General features: G+C 46.0%; 1 pseudogene; it reads left to right on the top strand.

Annotated features, from left to right (window-relative positions):
• Nucleotides 1-233: 233 nt before the first annotated feature.
• On the top strand, nucleotides 234-13,230 carry LOC126078432 (5-hydroxytryptamine receptor 5B-like; annotated as a pseudogene).
• The last annotated feature ends 6,864 nt before the right edge of the window (nucleotides 13,231-20,094 follow it).

Raw genomic sequence — 20,094 nt, 5'->3', positions numbered from 1 at the left:
CTGGATTGAGGGTTCCACTCTCCTTTCCTCCACGAGGGCTCCAGGCAGAGGCGCCAAAAGGGCGCTGGGGCGCAGCGTCTGCGATCCTGAAGAAGGGACCAGGTAGGACGACGTGGACGCCGCTCGGCCCTCCCCGGGCACGCAGTGTCACCTCCCGCGCTCCCGACAGCACAACCCCCAGGGCTGCGCGCAAAGTCTCCTGCCAGGGGAGACCCGATCCCGCGCGCCGCGCCATGGAGGCAGCTAACCTCGGTGGTCGCCGCCGGCATCGCCCTTCCCCCAAGACCCAAGGCCAGCAGCAGCAGCCCAAGCCCGTCCGGTGTCGTCGGGTCGTCCCCTAGCGACGCGGTCCTGCCTGGCCACGAACCTCTCTTCTCCGTCTTTACTCTGCTGATGGTGACGCTGCTGGTGCTGCTGGTGCTACCGATTGCGGCCACCTTTCTGTGGAACTTGCTGGTTCTTGTCACCATCTTGCGTCTCCGCACCTTCCATCGCGTCCGGCACAACTTGGTGGCCTCCACGGCCGTGTCGGACGCTCTGGTCGCGGCTCTGGTGATGCCGCTGAGCCTGGTGAGCAAGCTGTCAGCCGGGTGGCACGGGTGGCCGGACCGGAGCCTGTGCAGCGTGTGGACCTCCTTCAACGTGCTGTTCTGCCATGCCGGCATCTGGACCGTGGTGGCCATCGCCCTGGACAGCTGCTGGACCATCACGCGCCACCTTGCAGTACCCGCTGCGCACCGGCCGCAGCACCTCGGCACTCAAGATCGCGCTTACCTGGACGCTGTCAGAGCTCATCGCCCTGGCGCCGCTGCTCTTCGGCTGGGGCTAGGGTACGACGCCCGGCTCCAGCGCTGCCAGGTGAGGCCGGAACCCTCCTACGCCGTCTTCTCCACCTGCGGCGCCTTCTACCTGCCACTTGGCGTGATGCTCTTCGTTTATTGGAAGATCTACAAGGCGGTCAATTTCCGCTTTGGCCGCCGCCACCGGGCTGTGCTGCCACTGCCGACCACTATGCAGGTGACGGGGAAGGGCGGCAAAATAGGGCGAAGGGGAGCGGGACCGCTGCCGGAGGAGGAAGCTTGGCAAGAGGGAGAGTTGGTGGAAGCTTGTATACTTGGGGACCACACGAAAAGGTTGGCCCCCGGTGCACCTGGAGTGCCTGAGGAGGAGTTTGCCATCTGCTTACCTGGAGTACACAGGGAGCGGCTTGTCACCTGCCTACCTGAAGGGCACGCCGAGGGTTCGCTACCTGTGAACCTGGTGCGCTCGCCAAGGGTTTCGCCCCCTGCATGGTAGGACTGGGGCCCCAGCTGACAGCAGCCAAGACGGAGCTGGAGGGGGCTTGCAGGTGCAGCGTTTCTCAGCAGTGCTGAGAGCTCGTCAGACTAGCTACCCCTGTTGCTTTTCCCCTTGAGTCGTTGAATCCGTGTGAACCCTGCACCACCGGTTTCCCCGGCCCTGCATGGGCTGGGAATTTGCTCTGCAGATGAGGAAATTCCTCTGGCCTCTTGCCCCTTATTTTCTGTCTCCAAAGCACCCGCAGTCCATCCTCTCATGTCCCAAAGGGGGTAGTGAGGAGAAAAGATACTTCAAGCATCACTTCCTTTCCCTATCCTAACCTCAGTCTTATGTATCCCCTAGCGGCTTTGGAGCCAGATAAACCAAACAAACAAAAAACGCAAACCCGCCCACGAGTGGATTCTGACTCATAGCGACCCTACACTATGGAGTAGAACTACCCCATAGGGTTTCCAAGGAGCAGCTGATGGATTAGAACTGCGGCTTTTTGGTTAGCAGCTATAGTTTTTAACCACTGTGCCACCAGGCCCAGGTAGACCTGTGAATTCGAATCCCAGCTTAGGATATTAAAGAACTTGCTTAATCTCCATGGGCCTCTTTGCTCTTTAAACAAGGCAATTGCTCCTTCATAGGGTTCGTGGCAAGGATGAGATATGAAGAATGTAATGTGCCTGGGACACAGTGGGTGGCAGAGCTGGCTAGAGCAAGAAAGAGATCAACAGAGCCATTGCCTGGCAGCCAGTCTATAGGGGATGGAAGTTATGGTGGGGAATGTAAGGAGATGGAGGAAGCTGCATTGAGCAGAACTTCTCTGACCTGTATTTGCTATCTTGTAGGCGCTACCGCCTTTGGGTCAGGCATAATAGGTGTTCAGCTCCCTCCTCACCCTGCAAGCCTGAAACTTCCCGTTTTTAGGGGAATCAGGTGTTCCAGGTAACAAGCCCACAGATCTGAAGAATAACAGGATTTATTGCCCCTTTCCCAATACAATATATGTACTAGGGAAGGGGCTCATGAGCGGTAAAAAAAGAGAGATGGGAAGTTTTGTTTCTGTGTTTTGGTTAGTTTCATTTTAATTTTCAAAAATTAACTGAGTTACTTAGCCTGCTTAGACAAATATGTGTCTTTAAAAGTAGACCTTTTTTTTTTTTCATTAAATGGCAGGAATTCTGTAACAAAATAGGAATGTCAAGACTATAACTGGGAAGTTGGTAGGGGAGAGCTTTATTCAGAATTAATGATGTTCTTTGAAAAGTCCTGTGGAACTGCCTGGAGAGATTGCGGCTTTCTGTCTGATTGCCAAGGTAGAGCTGACTTTTAATAGCTACACCAGTCCAATGTGGACCCAGAGAGAAATCACGGTGAAATGGACACCAAAATGTTTGCCAAGCCTGAGTTCAGTGTTGCTATTGGACAGAAAAGGTGATCTAGGGAAGATGTGACTGGACAGTCTTCTCCACCTGCAGTGCCTTCTACCTATTACTTGGCATGGTGCACTTTATTTGTTGGAATATCTACAAGGCAGGCAAGTTTCGTTTCAGCTGCCACCACTGGGCTATGCTGCCACTGCCCGCCACTATGCAAGTGAGGGGAGGGCGGTGGAATGGGCTGTAGGGGAGCAGGCCGCTGTGGAGGAGGAAGTCTGACAAAAGGGAGAGTTGGTGGAAGCTTGTATACTTTGGGCATGAGCGAAAGGTTGCCCACCAGCACACCTCAGGGAGGCAGGAGCAGTGTTGGATTTAGCCACTTACTGGCAGTGGGACCCAGGGCAAGCCCCTTCCCCACTTTGAGCCTCAGGTTCTCTTCTTTAATATACAACATTGGCCTAAGTCATGTCTACCAGTACCGGTTGCCATCAAGTCGATTCTGATTCATGGCAAAGTGTAAACGGATAAATGCTTGACTACTAACTGAAAGGTTGGTGGTTTGAACCCACCCAGAGGCACCTCGAAGGAAAGGCCTGGCAATCTGCTTCTGAAAGGTCACAGCCTTGAAGACCCCGTGGAGCACAGTTCTGCCCTGCACACGTGGGGTTGCCATGAAGTCATGTCTAAGGGCACTGAGTCATATGGTGCTGAGACTGTGAATGGTACGGTGTCTGAGAGCATCTGTTTTTTAAGGCTCCAGCAAGCCCTCACCTAAAAGCCTGGGAAACACTCCTGAGTCAGCATTTGCAAGACCTCTGGCAACAAGATACCCAAACTGAAATTTAGAATGATGTGCCAGGAATAAAATCTGATGTCCAAAGGCTACTTTTCTCCCAACTGCCTTTTTCTGCACTCCTAGGGAGATGGGTTGAGTTGAATTTAGGCCTTGCAGAGTAAACTGCTTTCTGTGGGTGATAGATGCTGTCCTTGTACCCCATGAGGGTGGGTCCTACCCGGTGCAACCCCTCCAGTCAATTGAGACACCAGACCTTTGAAAAGGAGAAAGTGAACTTTATTGCAAGCCAGTCAACATATTTTTTTTTTTTTAAGTCAAACAAAGAGCTTGGAGACTAAGTCTCAAATCAAGCTCCCTGAGGTTGGGGATTCTAGGGCAGTTGTAGGGTTTGGGATAGTGAAGTTATGCATGATTCATGAAGTATCTGAGAATAGGAGGACAATTCCAGGAGCTAATTAGCATTAATTAGTTCTAATTAGCATTAGTGTGTGGGGGTGCCATGGGGGGTGTAATGTGGCAGCTAGGGGCGTGTTTTTTGGGGGGTATGACACGAAGTTCATCTAAGGACAGCTTTGCAGCTTATTGCGCATGCACAAACAGAGGGGGAGCGGTGAAGTGGCCTCGGGCTGCTACACAGGATGCCTATCAGGAGCTCCTGGACCAGAGGTGTGATGGAAGGGGGAACGGTTTAACCCTGTTGGTTACATTCCAGGAGGGGAACAGTTTAACCCTGTTGGTTACATCTTCATGAAGTCTGAAGGCCTCTGCTGAGCAGGCTGTGTACATCCTTCAACTTTTTCCGAAATCTAAGGCTAGATCCTAACCCTAAAATATTATCATAAGGGGGCCTGAAACAGCTCCTGGACAGTAATCAATCCTTTTGGGGAAAATGTACTTTTTGAAAGTAGAGAGGAAGCAAATGTTTACTGAGTGAGTTCTCTCTGCCAGGCACTGTTTTTGATGTTTTACATTCATCTTTTTATTTATCCTCATAATCCCGCAAAGTTGGCATTACAGCTTTGATTAGTCAGGACAAGCTAAGTTATGCTGCAGTGACATGTAACCCCAAACCACTAAAATGTTTATTTCACTCACACTCAATGTTCAGTGCAGATCTGCAGCCCTCCTGCATTGTTCTCCTCTAGGCAGTAACTCACGGGTCTGGACCACCTGCCATCTTTAGCTATACTGCCTTGAACATGTGGCTACCAAGCAGTAATTAGGGCTCTATCATGGATTGAATTATGTCCTCCCAAAAATGCATGTATCAGTTGGGCTGGGCCTTGATTCTGGGTATTGTGTGATTTTCCTATATGTTGTAAATCCTGCCTCCATGATGTTAATGAGGGAGGGTGGGCAGCAGTTGTGTTAGTGAGGCCGGACTCAACCTACAGGATTGGATTGTGGCTTGAGGCAATCTGTTGAGATACAAAAGAAGCGAGCAGAGAGATAGGGGGACCTCATACCACCAAGAAGGCAGCACCAGAAACAAACAGCATCCTTTGGACATGGGGTCTCTGCTCCTGAGAAGCTCCTCGACCAGGGGAAGATAGAGGACAAGGACGTTCCTCCAGAGCCAACAGGGAGAGAAAGACTTCACCTGGAGCCAACGCCCTGATTTTGGACTTGTAACCTACTAGACTGTGAGAAAATAAATTTCTGTTTATTATAGCCATTCACTTGTGGTATCTCTGTTATAGCAGTACTAGATAACCAAGACAGGCTCTGAGGCAGCGAAGTGGCCCTCAGGCCTGCAGCCCCAGCCCTAGGGAGGTACCTCAGAACACTGATGTATAAAAGGTGTAAAAGTTTAAAAACCTCCTGTCATTCCATTGTGCCCTTCCCTTGCACCAAGAATCCCTGGCCTGGGGGTGTGTGGACCTGAGATTCAGAGCTCTTGCCTTAACAGAAAACCTTCCATTGACGTGGTCTCATTGTTGTTGCTGTTAAGTTGCCTTTGAGTCTGTTCCTACTCATGGCAACCCCACGTGTTATAGACTAGAAACCCACATTTCATAGAGTTTTCTTGGCTGTGATCTTAACGGAAGAAGAACACCAGGCCTTTTCTTCCAGGGTACCATGGGGTGGGTTCGAACCACTAACCTTTAGACTAGCAGTTGAATGCAAGCCGTTTGTGCTACCCAGGGACCTCACTGCCTCATGTTATTGTTATTAGTTGCTGTTGAATCAATTCCAACTCAATGGCAACCCCACGTGTGCACAGTAGGGTTTTCAAGGCTGTGGCTTTTCAGAAGCAGATTGCCAGTCCTATCTTCTGAGGATCCTCTGGGTAGGTCCAAAGCACCAACCTTTCAGCAAGTAGTCGAGCTGTTTATGCCACCCATGGAGCCCCAAGTTTTCGTAACAAGCAATTTTGGATCAGATGAGATTAGAGACAAAAACACAAACGTAGCCTAACCTTGCCACAATCAATACCCACAAACAGCGTACTTGCTTGCATTTTCCCTGTCTCAGCATTAACCCCAGTGGGTCCTTGGCTATGCCAGGGTGACCTAACTTTCTAAAAGATACATGCTTCCCAAGTACAAGAATTATAGCAATGGTACCTTATGAAAATACCTGAGAGCTTGGCAAAACTATACTCTGCTGTGTATATAATTACATTGAAGGGAAAGTTTATTTTCCTCAAGCCTAGCAGTGTGCTCAGCTTTTATTTTTACAAGAAGATTTCCTTAATTTATTTGCTTGATTTCTTTTGCACAAAAGAAGCAGTCGAGAAAATTTCCCATCCTTAGTTTGTCAAACAAGCTAGACAGCTTCTGTTTACTTTGAAGGGCTATTTTGGTTAGTTATCTCCTTAAAGTATCTTGGAGAAATCAGACTTGTAGCTCAGTCACCTCAGAACATCTCAGGCAGAGAAAATGGAGTCCCATGTGTTCCCACGCTGACCTGCAGAGCTCTGCTGAGATAGAATTCCAGTAATAATCCAGACTGCATTCAACCAAAATTGGAAATCTCTCAAAGTCCTGTTATAAATTGAATTGTATCCCCCCCAAAAGTTATGTTGAGGTTCTAACCCCTGTACCTGTGAATGTGATCCTATTTGGCAAGAGGTGTTTTCTTTCGTTATGTTAATGAGGTCATACCAGAGTGGGGTGGGTCCTAAACCTAATCTCTTCTGAGTGGTGTTTTATAAAATAAGCAGAATAGACACAGAGACACACATAAGGGGAAGACAGATGCCAGGAATGCAAAAGAACTCTCCAGGCTGCCGACAAGGGAAGACCCTTCCCTAGAGCTGATGCCCTGCTTTGGTCTTGTAGCCTCCAAAACTGTGAGACAGTAAGTTTCTGTTCTTTACCGCTACCCTTTTGTGGTATCTTATGTAATGGCAGCACTAGGAAACTAAGACAGTCCTCTTCCCTCCCTCAGAAGTTGTAGGGCTTGATTAGCCACTAGGATTATGTGATTGCCCCAGCACCAGCCCTGTCAAGAGTCTCTCCATACTGAACATCTGACCCATGTGATCACAGTGCAAACTTATAGGTCCCACGGGTGACTGGGAACCATCATTCTTTATGCTCTCCTTCTCTATTTCTTGTCACTAGGATGTTCATTACTGGGGTAGCATTACACGATTACAAATGTTTCTAGGTTCTTTCTGTGGCAGCCAGAGTTTTTTAAAACAGAGCAGAGGGACAGAAGGACACAAAGCTGACATTTTTTGAGACTCTAGTGTGTACTGCTGTAACATTCTAATCCTCAAAATAAGCCTGCGATGTAGATAAGGTTCTTCCTGGTTGGAGGTATAGAAACGGGGGCTCAGATTGGAATCCCAACTAATTACTAACTTGCTCTGAGCCTTGGTTTCTTTATTCCTTTCTTACATGATTGCTGCTTTACTGACTATGACAACGTGCGGAACCACATAGCTAACTACTAGACATATGTCTATTATTGTGAAGGATATGAGATTTTGCCCTGCATGCAACCTAACAAATCAAGCTGTCACAGTTTACTGGATGCTGGCAGAAGACATAAGACTTTTGGGTCAGAGACAAAGGACTTTATTACAGTGCAGCAGGGAGTTTGAGCTTCATGTTTGTCTTCGACCCACTTTCCCCCAAAGTCCCTCAAAAGCATTACAGATTTGTGTCATGGAAGAGACCCTCAGATTAGGAAACTCAAATCTTTATTGTTTAGCATTGGACAGTAAATAAACTTGCCCTCTGTTCTTAGGAAACCTGAATCTTTTATAATGGGTTGCAAGCAAGCCTACCCTCTGCTCCACTGGGAGGCACTATCTGTATTGTGCAAGGCTGTTTGCCATACAAACAAACATCCTTGAAAAGCTAATCAAAACAAAGGTGTCACAGTGTCTTTGCTAGCAAAATTTATGTAACACAAGAGACCCATATCAAATCGTCTCCCCCAAACATTTATTTATTCAAAATATTACTAAAGATACATGAGAATAAATGGGCAGCTCCTGTCCGGAGGTGACATGAGAAGACAGAAGGGGACAGGAGCTGGTTGAATGGACACGGGAAATAAAGGGTGGAGAGGAGAAGCATACTGTCACACTGTAGGGGGAGCAACTAGGGTCACAGAACAATGTGTGTATAAGTTTTTGTATGAGAAACTGACTTGAATTGTAAACTTTCACTTAAAGCACAGTAAGGAAAAATTTTTTAAAACATTACCGAGAATCTATTATAGGCCATGTATCATGCTAGGGCTGGGGATTCATCAGTGGACAGTACACTCATGGCCCCTGCTCTCCTGGAGTGTTAGTCATGACACAATATTCTGAATCTATTCCTGATATGAGGGTACTTATGGGAATAGTGGGCCAGAATATCTGAAATTGGGACTTGGTGGGAAATTACAATACATAAGTCTGTATGCACACAGTTCACGATTAAGGTGCACATGACCCAAGCCATGGCCTTTTTAATTGCTTCATATTCATGAGAAAGCTGGACAATTAAAAACAAAGACAGAGGAAGAATTGATGCATTCGAACTGTGGTGTTGGTCAGCTCACTTACCTTGGACATGTCATCATCAGGAAAGACCAATTGCTAGAAAAGGATATCATGTTTGGTAAAGTAGAGGGTCAGTGAAAGTGAGGGGAACCCTTAATGAGATGGACTGACACGATAGCCACAACAATGGACTCAAACATGCCAGTGATTATGAAGCTGGCGCAGCGCCGGGCAACGTTGTGTTCTGCTCTATGTAAGGTCGTCATGAGTCAGAGTGGACTCCGATGGCAACTACCAACAATACACACGGTAGGTGATCGGTCAATGTCTGAGCATTTATTGTCTGACAAATTTGGTTCTTAATTAATTTCAGGTGGGAAAGCCCCAGACTGTAAAGAGGTTCAAGTAAACTCATATTTTATATTACAGCTTAGCAGAGAGAAACCTTACAGGCCTGGGTCAGACAGACTGGAGCCAGGCACCCAAGTTCTGCCTCTCCCTGCGTGTGTGGACTCCGTTATGGGATTATACCTCTCCAGCCTTCTGTGTATTCAGAGCACCTATCCTTTTGTGGGAGCCTTGGTGGCAAAGTGGTTAAGAGTTCAGATGCTAACCAAAATGGTTGGTAGTTCAAATCCAACAGCCACTCCTTGGAAACCCTATGGGGCAGTTGTATTCTGCCCTGTAGGGTCATTATGAGTCAGAATCGACTCAACAGCAATGGGTTTTATCATTTTACAACAGGACTGGAAGGTGTCAGGTACTACTGGTTAAATGGATTCAATAGTCTGCATTCCTGTCTTCAGATAAGCAGATTCTTAACACAGGGTGTAATGGATTGAATTGTGTCCCCCAAAATGTGTGTCAACTTGGCTAGGCCATGATTCCCAGTATTGTGTGACTGTCCACCATTTTGTCATCTGATGTGATTTTCCTATGTGTTGTAAATCCTACCTCTATGATGTTAATGAGGGGTTCCTGAGCTGAGAAGCTCCTAGACTAGAGGAAGACTGATGACAATGGCCTTCCCCCAGAGCCAACAGAGAGAGAAAGCCTCCCCTGGAGCTGGTGCCCTGAATTCAGACTTCTAGCTTCCTAGAGTGTCAGACAATAAATTTCTCTTTGTTAAAGCCATCTATTTGTGGTATTTTTGTTTTAGCAAAACTAGATAACTAAGACACAGGGTCAGTGGCCTCTTGAGCCTGAATGGTTGGTCACCAGACCAGTGTGCACAGTGGAGTGGAAGGTGAAAAGGATGAGGAGAGACAGGTCAAAGAGGAGAGAGGGAGAAGCTCAGGGATACCCCTGGAGCTGGTTGCTGTATGTTCCAGAAATTGCCCAGGAAACCGTAGATGCCCCTTCTGAAACCATCCCAGCATGAATATCCTTAAAATAGGTTCTGTGGGAATCTGTTCAGATCAGTCACTTTAACAAAAGTCTGCATAATAACCTGTAGGGGTTAAGAGTGTGGACTCTGATGTCAAATGCCCCCAGTTGGAGTTCCAGCTCTAGCAACAAGCAACTGTGTGACCTTGGACAAGCTATTTAACTCCTCAGAGCTAGCTTTCTCAACTGTAAAATGGGAATAATTATACCTCAAAATTTTCGTGTGATGATGAATTAAAATAATCCATTTCAAGCATTTAGCACAGTGTCTGTTGTATATAAGGTCACAAAACTTCTTCTCAGTATCTTTTGGTTTCCTATTGGACATTACTTTTTTGAACTGAAAAAGCCACACAAAGCAGTTCCCTGGCAAACCGGAATCATCTGTGATTGGCTCATTTTCTTTATGGCTGATTATTGGGAAGAGTCCATCATCTTCCAGTGTCACTGCATAGCATGTGGTAGGTTCATGCTGAAAAGCTGTGAACATGGCTTCCAGCAAACAGGCATCTTGATGAAGCCAAGGTGGCCTCTGCTAAAGGCTGTAGTGGTGGAGGCTGTGTGTGTTTGAAACAAACCTAATTAATTAATCAATAGATTTGCCTTCTCTGTTTTCTTCCCCCAGGAGCCCTCTGAACTGAACTTCATCCATTTCTTTACCTCAATAGCATAAAGAGCATTTGGGATCTGCATTACCCAGTGGAGGAGCTCAAGTGCCTGGGAGGCCATTTAGAGAAATGACTAGAAAAATGCCCTTTAATGAGCTTAGTGGGAGGACAATGAAAAAAAAAATCACTTTCCACTTCCTCTCAAGCTCTGATAATGTTTTTCCCTCACAATAAAGCAAAACAAAACCAAACCTGTTGCTTTCAAGTTGATTCCAACTCATAGCAACCCTGTAGGATAAAGTAGAACTGTCCCAAAGGGTTTCCAAGGAGCAGCTGGTGGATTCAAATGCTGACCTTTTGGTTAGCAACCAAGCTGTTAACCTCTGCACCACTAGAGCTCCAAATATTCCTGGAATGGTTTCAGGATGCACCGTTTTACCCCTTAGACTTCATTTTGTGACTTGACAAAGGTCTACTACCGTAGGATTGGTCAGAGGGAAAAGGTGAAGTGCAGCTCCCTCCTGCTGGCAGGAGGACTGTGAACCCTTGGAATGAATGACTTGTTGGAGGGGGGACTGGCTGTAGGGCCCAGGGCTGTGGGCTGGTTGTCCATGTCTCCCTCTTTAGCAGGTGTGTGTTTGCCATCACAGGCCCTGAGAGCTGGAGGAGATGTTGTCTGTCCTGTTGCTGGAATCACTGGCCTTTTCATTGTCTCTCTCCCTGTCGTGGGATGGATCCAGATGTACGTAGGCAAAGGAAAGGAGTCTTTGCCCACAGTGTGTCACCCCCCGTATTGCCATGATCTGTTTGCAGATTGATTGAGTGATTTTCCAAATAAACGGAGCTGGAATGGAGGGAGAGGAGAGGTAGGGGAAGAGACAGAATCTGAACGCAGCGCCAAGAGTGAGTAAGGAGTCCTGGGTTTGTGGGTTTGTGTAAGGTAGGCCAGCTGGAAACTCCTTCACCCACTTAGCTTGGGCTATCCTGGTTCATGTGAGAGACAACAAGTGAATGTGCTGTGAAAAATATAACAAGCTCTTCCACAGTCTGTGGTGGTCCTGCTTCCTTCTGCTCCATCAGTGAGGTGGCAACTAATGGTTTCTTCCAGTTGTATCTGGAAGAAAAGTTCAACACAACTATTGCCCAGGGGTCTCTTGCCTTTGTATGTACAATGGCAACTGAGGTCATGACTGGTGGGATTCTGAGAAGGAAGAGCAATAGAGGATGCATACCATCCTGTTGTAAAGATAAACAATTCGCCAGAGATTTCCTGGGCACCTACTAGGTGCCAGGTATGGTGGTTGCCAGGTGTACAAGACACAGTCCTTTGCCTTCATCCAGTTTGGACTAGTGGGGGAGACATATCACACACATCATCAGACAAATAGCCACAAAAGAGGAAAACGTGACCCCATAACAGAGAAACGTGATTCAGTTTAGAGCGTCAGGAAAGGCCACTCTGAGAAGGCTGGTGGCCTTTAAGCTGAGACCTGAGAGGTAGATAGGAGTTAACCAAAGGATGATGACGAGGGGTTGTAAAGAGTGCTGGAGGCTCCCTAAACAGTAGCTGATATCACAAAGGCACTTAGAGTTTTATTTTGTTTTTTAATGCTGGGCGATACCAAATTACTTACATAATTTAAACAGAATCCATTTGCCACAACAATTATACATTTTCTTGCAATACTAATGTTTACAATCTGTCTTTCTAGTTGCAAACTTTGTGAGGGCCAGAGCTGTGTCTGTTCTATTTGTAGTCCCTGTCCCAGCCCCAAGCACTGAGGTGGCAATCCATATGGATTGAGTGGGTGAACACCTGTGCAGGTGTTGTGTGGAGCCTTTGAAGACACTCCCAATTCATCACCATGACAGCCTTATGGCTGAGGAAGGTACTTTCTTCACCCAGCTTCATAGATGAGGAAGAAGCTTGGACAGACAGAGGTGCTTGATGCTGCTGTAATAGTGGGATTCAAGTCTGGGTCTGACACCAAAGCGCCTGCTCTTCCCTGCCTCCCTTCCTTTTTATACCTTATTATTTGAAATTGTGGGGACCATCACTCTTGCTCCCTGAAGAATCTTCAGTACTTGTTTTAACCTAGTTTGTTATTTTTTCATCTCATGTCTTAAAACGTTTTTTTATTGTTGTAAAACGTATGTAGTACATTTGCCAACTCAAGATTTTCCACGGGTACAATTTAGTGACACTAATTAATCATGTTGTGCAATCATGTTGGCAATATCCGTTGCCAAATTTTCCACTGCCATGAACAGATTGATGGGTTACGGAATAATTGCTTTTTGAATGAGGTTGCAAGAGAGGTGTTGGGCCAGGCCAGAGTAGCTTCCTGTTGCTTTAATCATACAGTAATTATATTGTATTTCTCTAATCCTGTTTCCTTTGTCGCAAGGTGAAGGAGGCCCCTCAGTATGCTGAGATGGTGTTCACGGTGCGGCGACAAGCGAAGGTCGCCTTCCCGGTGGGCGGAGACTCCTGGCGGGAGCAGGAGAAGCAGGCCGCCATGACGGTGGGCATTCCGATTGGCGTCTTTGTGCTTTGCTGGATCCCCTTCTTCCTGGCAGAACTCAGCAGCCCTCTCTGTGCCTGCAGCTTGCCCCCCTATTTGGAAAAGTGTATTCCTGTGGCTTGGCTATTCCAATTCCTTCTTCAACCCTCTAATTTACACAGCTTTTAACAAGAACTACAACAATGCCTTCAAGAGCCTCTTCACCAAGCGGAGATAAACACGGGGCTTGGAGAAACATGCAGGTGGAAGTATGGGGAGGATTCCCTCCCCACTCCCCACCAGTGATCTCAGAGCCTTCCCTTCATAGCTGAGCAGTAATCATATTTTGAGAGCTTATACCGTTGGGGCTGGACTGCTGGGAGCAGCAGTGCCAAAGGCTCTCAGGAAGGAAAGCAAACATGTGGCAAGCATGCACCTACAGTCCTGTTCCTGTGTGCATGGCAGACATTGCTTATCGATTGTGGTACATTTCTCCACTGAGCAGAAACTCCACCTCAGGATCCTTTTTAGGACAGCACTTTAGGCAGTTACTGTTGTTAATTGGTTAGGATCCACACCAAGTTGAGCCGATTTGCCTTTCCTTTATTTAATACCATATTTCTTGGAGAGGCTCTCTCAGCACAGGGCCCTAGAGGCCACTTTTGTGACCCACTCAGCCTTTGCTCCATCCTTTACCCATCGGACTCTGCTCTTCCCCAACCTAGAACACAGACTGTTCCAAATTTGCCACACAGGAGAACAGCTGTGAGAAGTTTTCCCACTATATCAAAACTGACTGGTGTAATAAAGATACTTTTGAAACATTCATTTCTAGGCTTAGAATCATCTTTATATGTATGTATGTATGTGTACGTGTATGATGTAGAGATGGGGAAAATGCTTATTGTGAGGCTCAAACTACTTACGACAAAACCCAAAATAACTGTCTTTGCGATTCCTGGACTGACAGAAAATATTAAATTTGACCAGGTATGTAGGGATCCAAAGGCCTACTAGGGAGATACCTGGACTAAGTCATCTTGGCCACTGACCACCTGATTTTGGAGGTGGGCTGAGATTGCCTGTTGATTAATTTATACAAAAGGCTCTACTCCATCTGCTCATTTGATCTCTGAGGTATATGGACATTTTCTAAGCTTACACTATAGAGTACCAGTACTTTGGGGCTTGTCAAAGAACGTAGGTGCATGGTACCTTTTCCAAACTCTTTGGGGTCAGATAGGTTTTGGAATTCAGAATTTTTTTTTAAGGTTTTAGAATGGCAATATGGTACGTAGCACATAAATCATATAACACCCCAATTGGATACGGGGTGGCACCCTGTAATCAAACTCACAAACCTTTCTTCAGTAAAACATATGAAAATTTACATCATGAGAAAAGGACTAAAAATAGCCTCACATCAGTGCAGATCAATTTTGCAACCAAATAGGTCTGGGGCATATCAGATTTTGTTGTCAAACGTGTTACAAATAATTTTTGAATTTCCAGAAATTTTTGTAGTTTTGCAATTGTGAATAAGGGATTGTGAACCCTTAGAACCTTGGACTATCTGCGGTGGAAGCTTTGTTAGAGGGCCTGTTGCGAGAAGGGCCTCTGAAGGAAGCCTGGGAGAACAAGTGGTCCAACTCTTCATTTGTTGCTAGGGGTTGGAACATTGGGAAGGTACTTCGCATGGCCCCTTGGGACAGCTATCTTAAAGCTGCATCTTGAGGTTTTGTTCTCTTCCAGTGAGGAGATGCTACAGGAAACATGAAGCCCATCAATGCGCTTCACATAAGGATGTAGCTAAAGTGATCCTATACACTTTGGGAAGGCGTGTTCTCGTCTTTTAATTGACTCTTTCCACTTTCATTTTGATCAGGAGGAAACTAGAAACTGAATTTCTGGCTGAACTTTGGAATTTAATTAGCATCTGGTAACCTGCTTATTTCTGAGATGGAGGAAAATGCCTATTGTAAGATCAAACGACTTACAACAAAACCAAAAAAACTGCCTTAGTGATTCTTGGACTGCCAGAAAATATTAAATTTGACCCAGGATCCAAGGGCCTACTAGGGAGATACCTGGACTAAGTCATCTTGGCCATTGTCCACCTGATTTTGTAGGTGGGCTGACATTGCCTATTAATTTATACAAAAGGTTCCATTCCATCTGCTCATTTGATCCCTGAGGTACATGGACATTTTCTAAGCCAGCCTATAATTCTAGTTCTTATTACAGGTTTTCTCTTAGTGTGTTATGTGCTCTTTATATTTTGCTACCCCGTGTTTCCTATGAGCCACCTCAAATCCTCTGCGAACTAAGGCAGGGAAGACAGTACTAAGGAGATGGCTGACAACCTGAAGTGGAGTAGGGAGCTGTGCAAATATCAATCAAATGGCCTTTTCAGCCATCTATCATTGCTGTCTCTTAAGGGCTGGAACTCAAGCTTCGGTCTACTGGGGTTTTTCCCCCTTGTGGCTGAAAGACATTAAAACCAAAACCCTGTTGCCATCAAGTCAATTCTGACTTATAGTGACCCTATAGGATAGAGAAGAACTGCCCCATAGGGAGTCCAAGGCTGTAAACCTTTACGGAAGCAGGCTGCCACATCTTTCGCCCATGGAGCTGCTGGTGGGTTCGAACCAGCAACCTGTCGGTTAACAGTCGAGCATTTAACAACTGCACCACCAGCACTCCTTTGAAAGACATTAGGTGGTGTCAATAATCTCTTTTTCTTGCAAGTACTGTCTCTCCCTGCATAAAACATGCAATTAAGAAAAAATTTTAACGGTATGCTTTATCGTGCACCCCATGCGCAGCTGTTAAGCTAGTTTCCATGCTCATTTGATAGGGTGGTTTGTCACCGTGTTTATTTGTTCTGTTCTTTGACTTTCCGTGCCATCACTATGGAAGCATCCAGGGCAGAGGAATTCATACTCACTCTCAGAGTCCTCCTAAAAAGGAAGCTGTTTGCTCGCTAGCTGGTGGCAACTTCTGCTGGACCTTTCAGGCCTGAATCTTCTCTCCAGATAGCGAGGCCTGCCCTGGCTACGCAACATAATGATGAAATGTGGAATTTCTGAGACAGATCAGTTGCCGACTGACTCGATGGAAGATGCACTTGTGAAGGATACTGTCTCAATGTACGTATCAGAAATAGAAGTTTATTGACAAGAAATCTGATTGACAATGAACTTTCCAGGAACTTCCTTTCTAAGCATAATGTCCGTTCTGCCTCAAATCCCTTTGCCTGTAGACATGCATAATATGGGGGTGAGAGGCTGTAAGAGGAATTATCTCTTCCCTGTCCAGATTTATTTACTAAGGTATCACTAAGGTGTTACAGTGTCAGAATCTAATTCCACAAAGTTCCAAGCATACAGGATCGATGTGGCTAAACTAATAGTTATACTTTGCAAATTTAGTCATGCCTAATGTATAAAGTTGTTTTTTGGGGTGGAATGTATAAAGTATGCTACTCTCCTCCCCTCTAACATGGCCTCTGGGTTTCTTGGAGGCGTGTCTGAGGAATGTGTCCCCACATGTGAAGGAATTTGGATTCTGATCATGGTGGCTCTCCCTTGTGAGCATCTATTCCTAATGTGGCTGTCCTCCCAGAAACCTGGTCTTCTGGCCGCTCGCTCACATGATCCCTCCACACTCATGCAGGGAGTGTAAAGAAGTGTTTTTAAAACTCCAGGTCACAGCCTATTACAGGTCGTCCCTGACTTACAACAGGATTCCATTCATGACTGTGTTTTAAGTCGGTTCTGACATAAGTCGAATACCTCATTTTTTTTTTTTTAGTTTTATTATTGACTTCTATTATCAGCATCTTCATAGATCATAACACTGAACATCTGCGAGTATCTGAGGATGGTAACAGCAAATTACACACTGCAACATTGTATGTAGTACCTATTACTAACGATAAGATGTACAAAAACGGTAAGATGTCAGAAGTGTGGTTTGTTAAAACTCGAATACATTGTAAGTCAGGGACTAGTAGTTGGTTATGAAATCAATATGGTCGTTGTCTCAATCAGTTACATTCTCAATAATCACCATAAAATCTTGGTGGTATATAGCAACAAGCATTTAATTCTTGCTCCTATGTCTATGAGGTAGCTGGAATTCCACTGATCTTGGCTTGGTGTACCTGAGCTTGGCTTCAAGCTGCAGGTTGGCTCTAGGTCTCCTCCATGTGTCCTTCGTCCTCTTGGACCAGTGAGCTATGCTCTTCTCAAGGCAGCAGTGCAAGAGGGTAAGCCCGGCCACACGGCACATTTTCATACTTTTGCTGTGTCCTGTTTGCTAACATCCCGCTGGGCAAGCAAAAGCCCAAAGAGGGATGGGGACGTACACTCCACCCACAGTGAGGCCATGACAAAGGTGTCTACTTCAGGGGAATGAAGAATGGAAACCAATAACTCAATGCTCAGTATTTTAAAAAAGTTAAACAAGAAAAAAAAATCAATTTGTCACATATAGAAAGGGTTAGTACTATCTTATGAATCTTGTTTCAACTTATTTTCATCTGGGTAATTACAGTGGTCTCTTAACTGGGCTCCCTGCTTCTGCCCTTGCCTCCACTGCAGTCTGTGGTCAACATAGTCATCAGAGGGATCGCTATTAAAACGAAGTCAAATCACGTCACTTTTCCCCTCAAGCCCTTGATGTTCCTCAAACTCACCTGCTGGCTAAGGTCCTGCCTCAGGGTCTTTGCACTTGCTATTTCCCATCTGAACTTTTCTTCACACAGGTATCTGTATGACTCACTGAGGCCTTCCCAAGTACTCAATTTAAAATTGCAATTGCTCCCCGGCCCCAAGCCAGACAATCCTTCTTTCGTTTTACCTTTTTCAGCAGGTCGGCATACAAAATATTTTATGTATTGATCCTGTTTGTCTGCTTCGCCCGCTGCAGTGTAAGCTCTAGGACAGCCTTTTGTCTGCTTTGTTTACTGCTGTATCTCATGGTTTGACACCAAGTAGGAGCTCAATTATTTGCTGTCTGTATGAATGAATTAGCAGGAATTTATTTCTCTCAAGAAACAAGAAATGTGGAGGCAAGTGGTCCTCAGGTTGGTTCTGAAGCTTGTCGTGCCTTCCCAGGCCCAGCCTCTTTTCATCTGGCCTCGCTCAGTGTATCATGATGTCTCTTTTCATGGTCTAATGATGGTTGAGGCTGCTCCAACCACCTCGTCCACCTGACAACTTGCAAAAACAGGAAGGGAAGGCAGAGCTCCACATTGTGCCTCTCCTTGATTACCAGCTGCAAGGTCTTTCCCAGAAGTCTGAGCAATCTTCCCCTACCGGCCAGAATGGGTTGCACGCCTATCTGTGAACCAGTTCTTGGCAAACAGAAATGGGATTACCATGGCTGGTTAGGAGTCCCAGTCACACAGTGGTTAAGAGCTTGGCTACTAACCAAAAGGTCAGCAGTTCAAAAACCACCAGTCGCTCCTTGGAAACCCTATGGGACAGCTCTACTCTGTCCTATAGGGTCCCTATGAGTTGGAATTGACAACTATGGGTTTGGTTTTTTTTTTTAATGACCAGTTAGGGAACCCTGGTGGTGTAGTGGTTAAGTGCTACGGCTGCTAACCAAAGGGTTGGCAGTTCGAATCCGCCAGGCGCTCCTTGGAAACTCTATGGGGCAGTTCTACTCTGTCCTATGGGGTCGCTATGAGTCGGAACTGACCCGATGGCACTGGGTTTAGTTTGGGTTTTGTTAAGAATACCTTTCACGATTTTGCTTCTTGGGCTAAGCACGTTGCTACTCCAAACCAAAAACCAAACCAAACCCAGTGCCGTCGAGTCGATTCTGACTCATAGCGACCCTATAGGACAGAGTAGAACTGCCCCATACAGTTCCCAAGGGGTGCCTGGTGCATTCGAACTGCCGACCTGTATGGTTAGCAGCTGTAGCACGTAACCACTACGCCACCAGGGTTTCCATTGCTACTCCAGAGCTGGACAAATCAAAGTTCTGCTGGTAAAGAAAGTGGGGTGGGGAAATGATCACCTCCACAGAAGATGGGCATGGCAGTGGACATCAATGATGCCCTTTATACTGTGGCTGACAGGCACCTACCCCTTATAAGCTTGGAAGTGGAGGCAACCCTGAAGCAGCCCCAGCCTGTTTCTAAGGTGTAGCTATTTCATAGGCCACCCTCCCATCCCCACCTCACTCCCCTCCAGCCACAGACTCACATAATCACAGCAGAACCAGCCCCTCACTGCTTACTCTCCCCAAAGATGTTCTAGCTGAAAAGGGCAGCCCTTTTCTCATTGGTCTATTTCTCCTCCCAAGACCCAAGAAAAGCACATTCTAACTACTAGTGGCTCAAACTCTTTATCTTCCTTAAGGAAGCAGATTTATTGTACCAGAATTTTCTATCTTCCTTTTTTTTTTAATCGTGGTGAAAATATAGACACAAAACATCTGCCAACACAGCTTCCGAATTTACAATTCAATGCCATTGATCACATTTTTCATGTTGTGCCACTGTTATCACTAACCTTTCCCAAAACATTCCACCATTAACTCCATGACCCCAAGCAAAAACTTCCCCTTTTCCCCTCCCTCCCATCCTTGCTGACCATTAATAATCTTTGCTTTCTATATATTTGCTTATTCCGAATACGTGAGATCATACAGTATTTGTCCCTTTGCGACTGACTGATTTCGCTCAGCATGTTTTCGAGTTTCATCCACGTTGTGGCATTACATCAGAACTTCATTTCTCTTTACGGCCGCATGACATCCCACTGTATGCATATGCCGTATTTTGTGTATCCACTCATCTGTTGGACATTTTGGCTACTATGAAAAGTGCTGCAATGAACATTGAAGCACAGGTTTTGTTTGTGTTCCCACCTTCACTTCTTCCGAGTATGTATACCTAGGATTGGGTGGGATTGTTAAGAACATGGTAAGTCTAAGTTCAACTTTTTATGAACCGCCAAACGGTTTTCCACAGTGGCTGCACCATTTTACATTCCCACCAGCAATGGATGAGGGTGTCCATTTTCTTCACAACCTTACCAACACTTGTTTTGGCTCTGTACCAAATTAAAGTTTACAAACTATTTATTTTCCAAATAGGTACTACATGTACATGGTGCAAAATTTGAAAGGTACAAAAGGTATCTGTGAAAAGACATCCTCCCTCCCA

This window comes from Elephas maximus, chromosome 6 (genome assembly GCF_024166365.1).
Source record: "Elephas maximus indicus isolate mEleMax1 chromosome 6, mEleMax1 primary haplotype, whole genome shotgun sequence".
Lineage (NCBI taxonomy): Eukaryota > Metazoa > Chordata > Mammalia > Proboscidea > Elephantidae > Elephas > Elephas maximus.
Note: the sequence above shows the minus strand (reverse complement) of the source record. Positions and strands in the feature narration are given on the sequence as shown.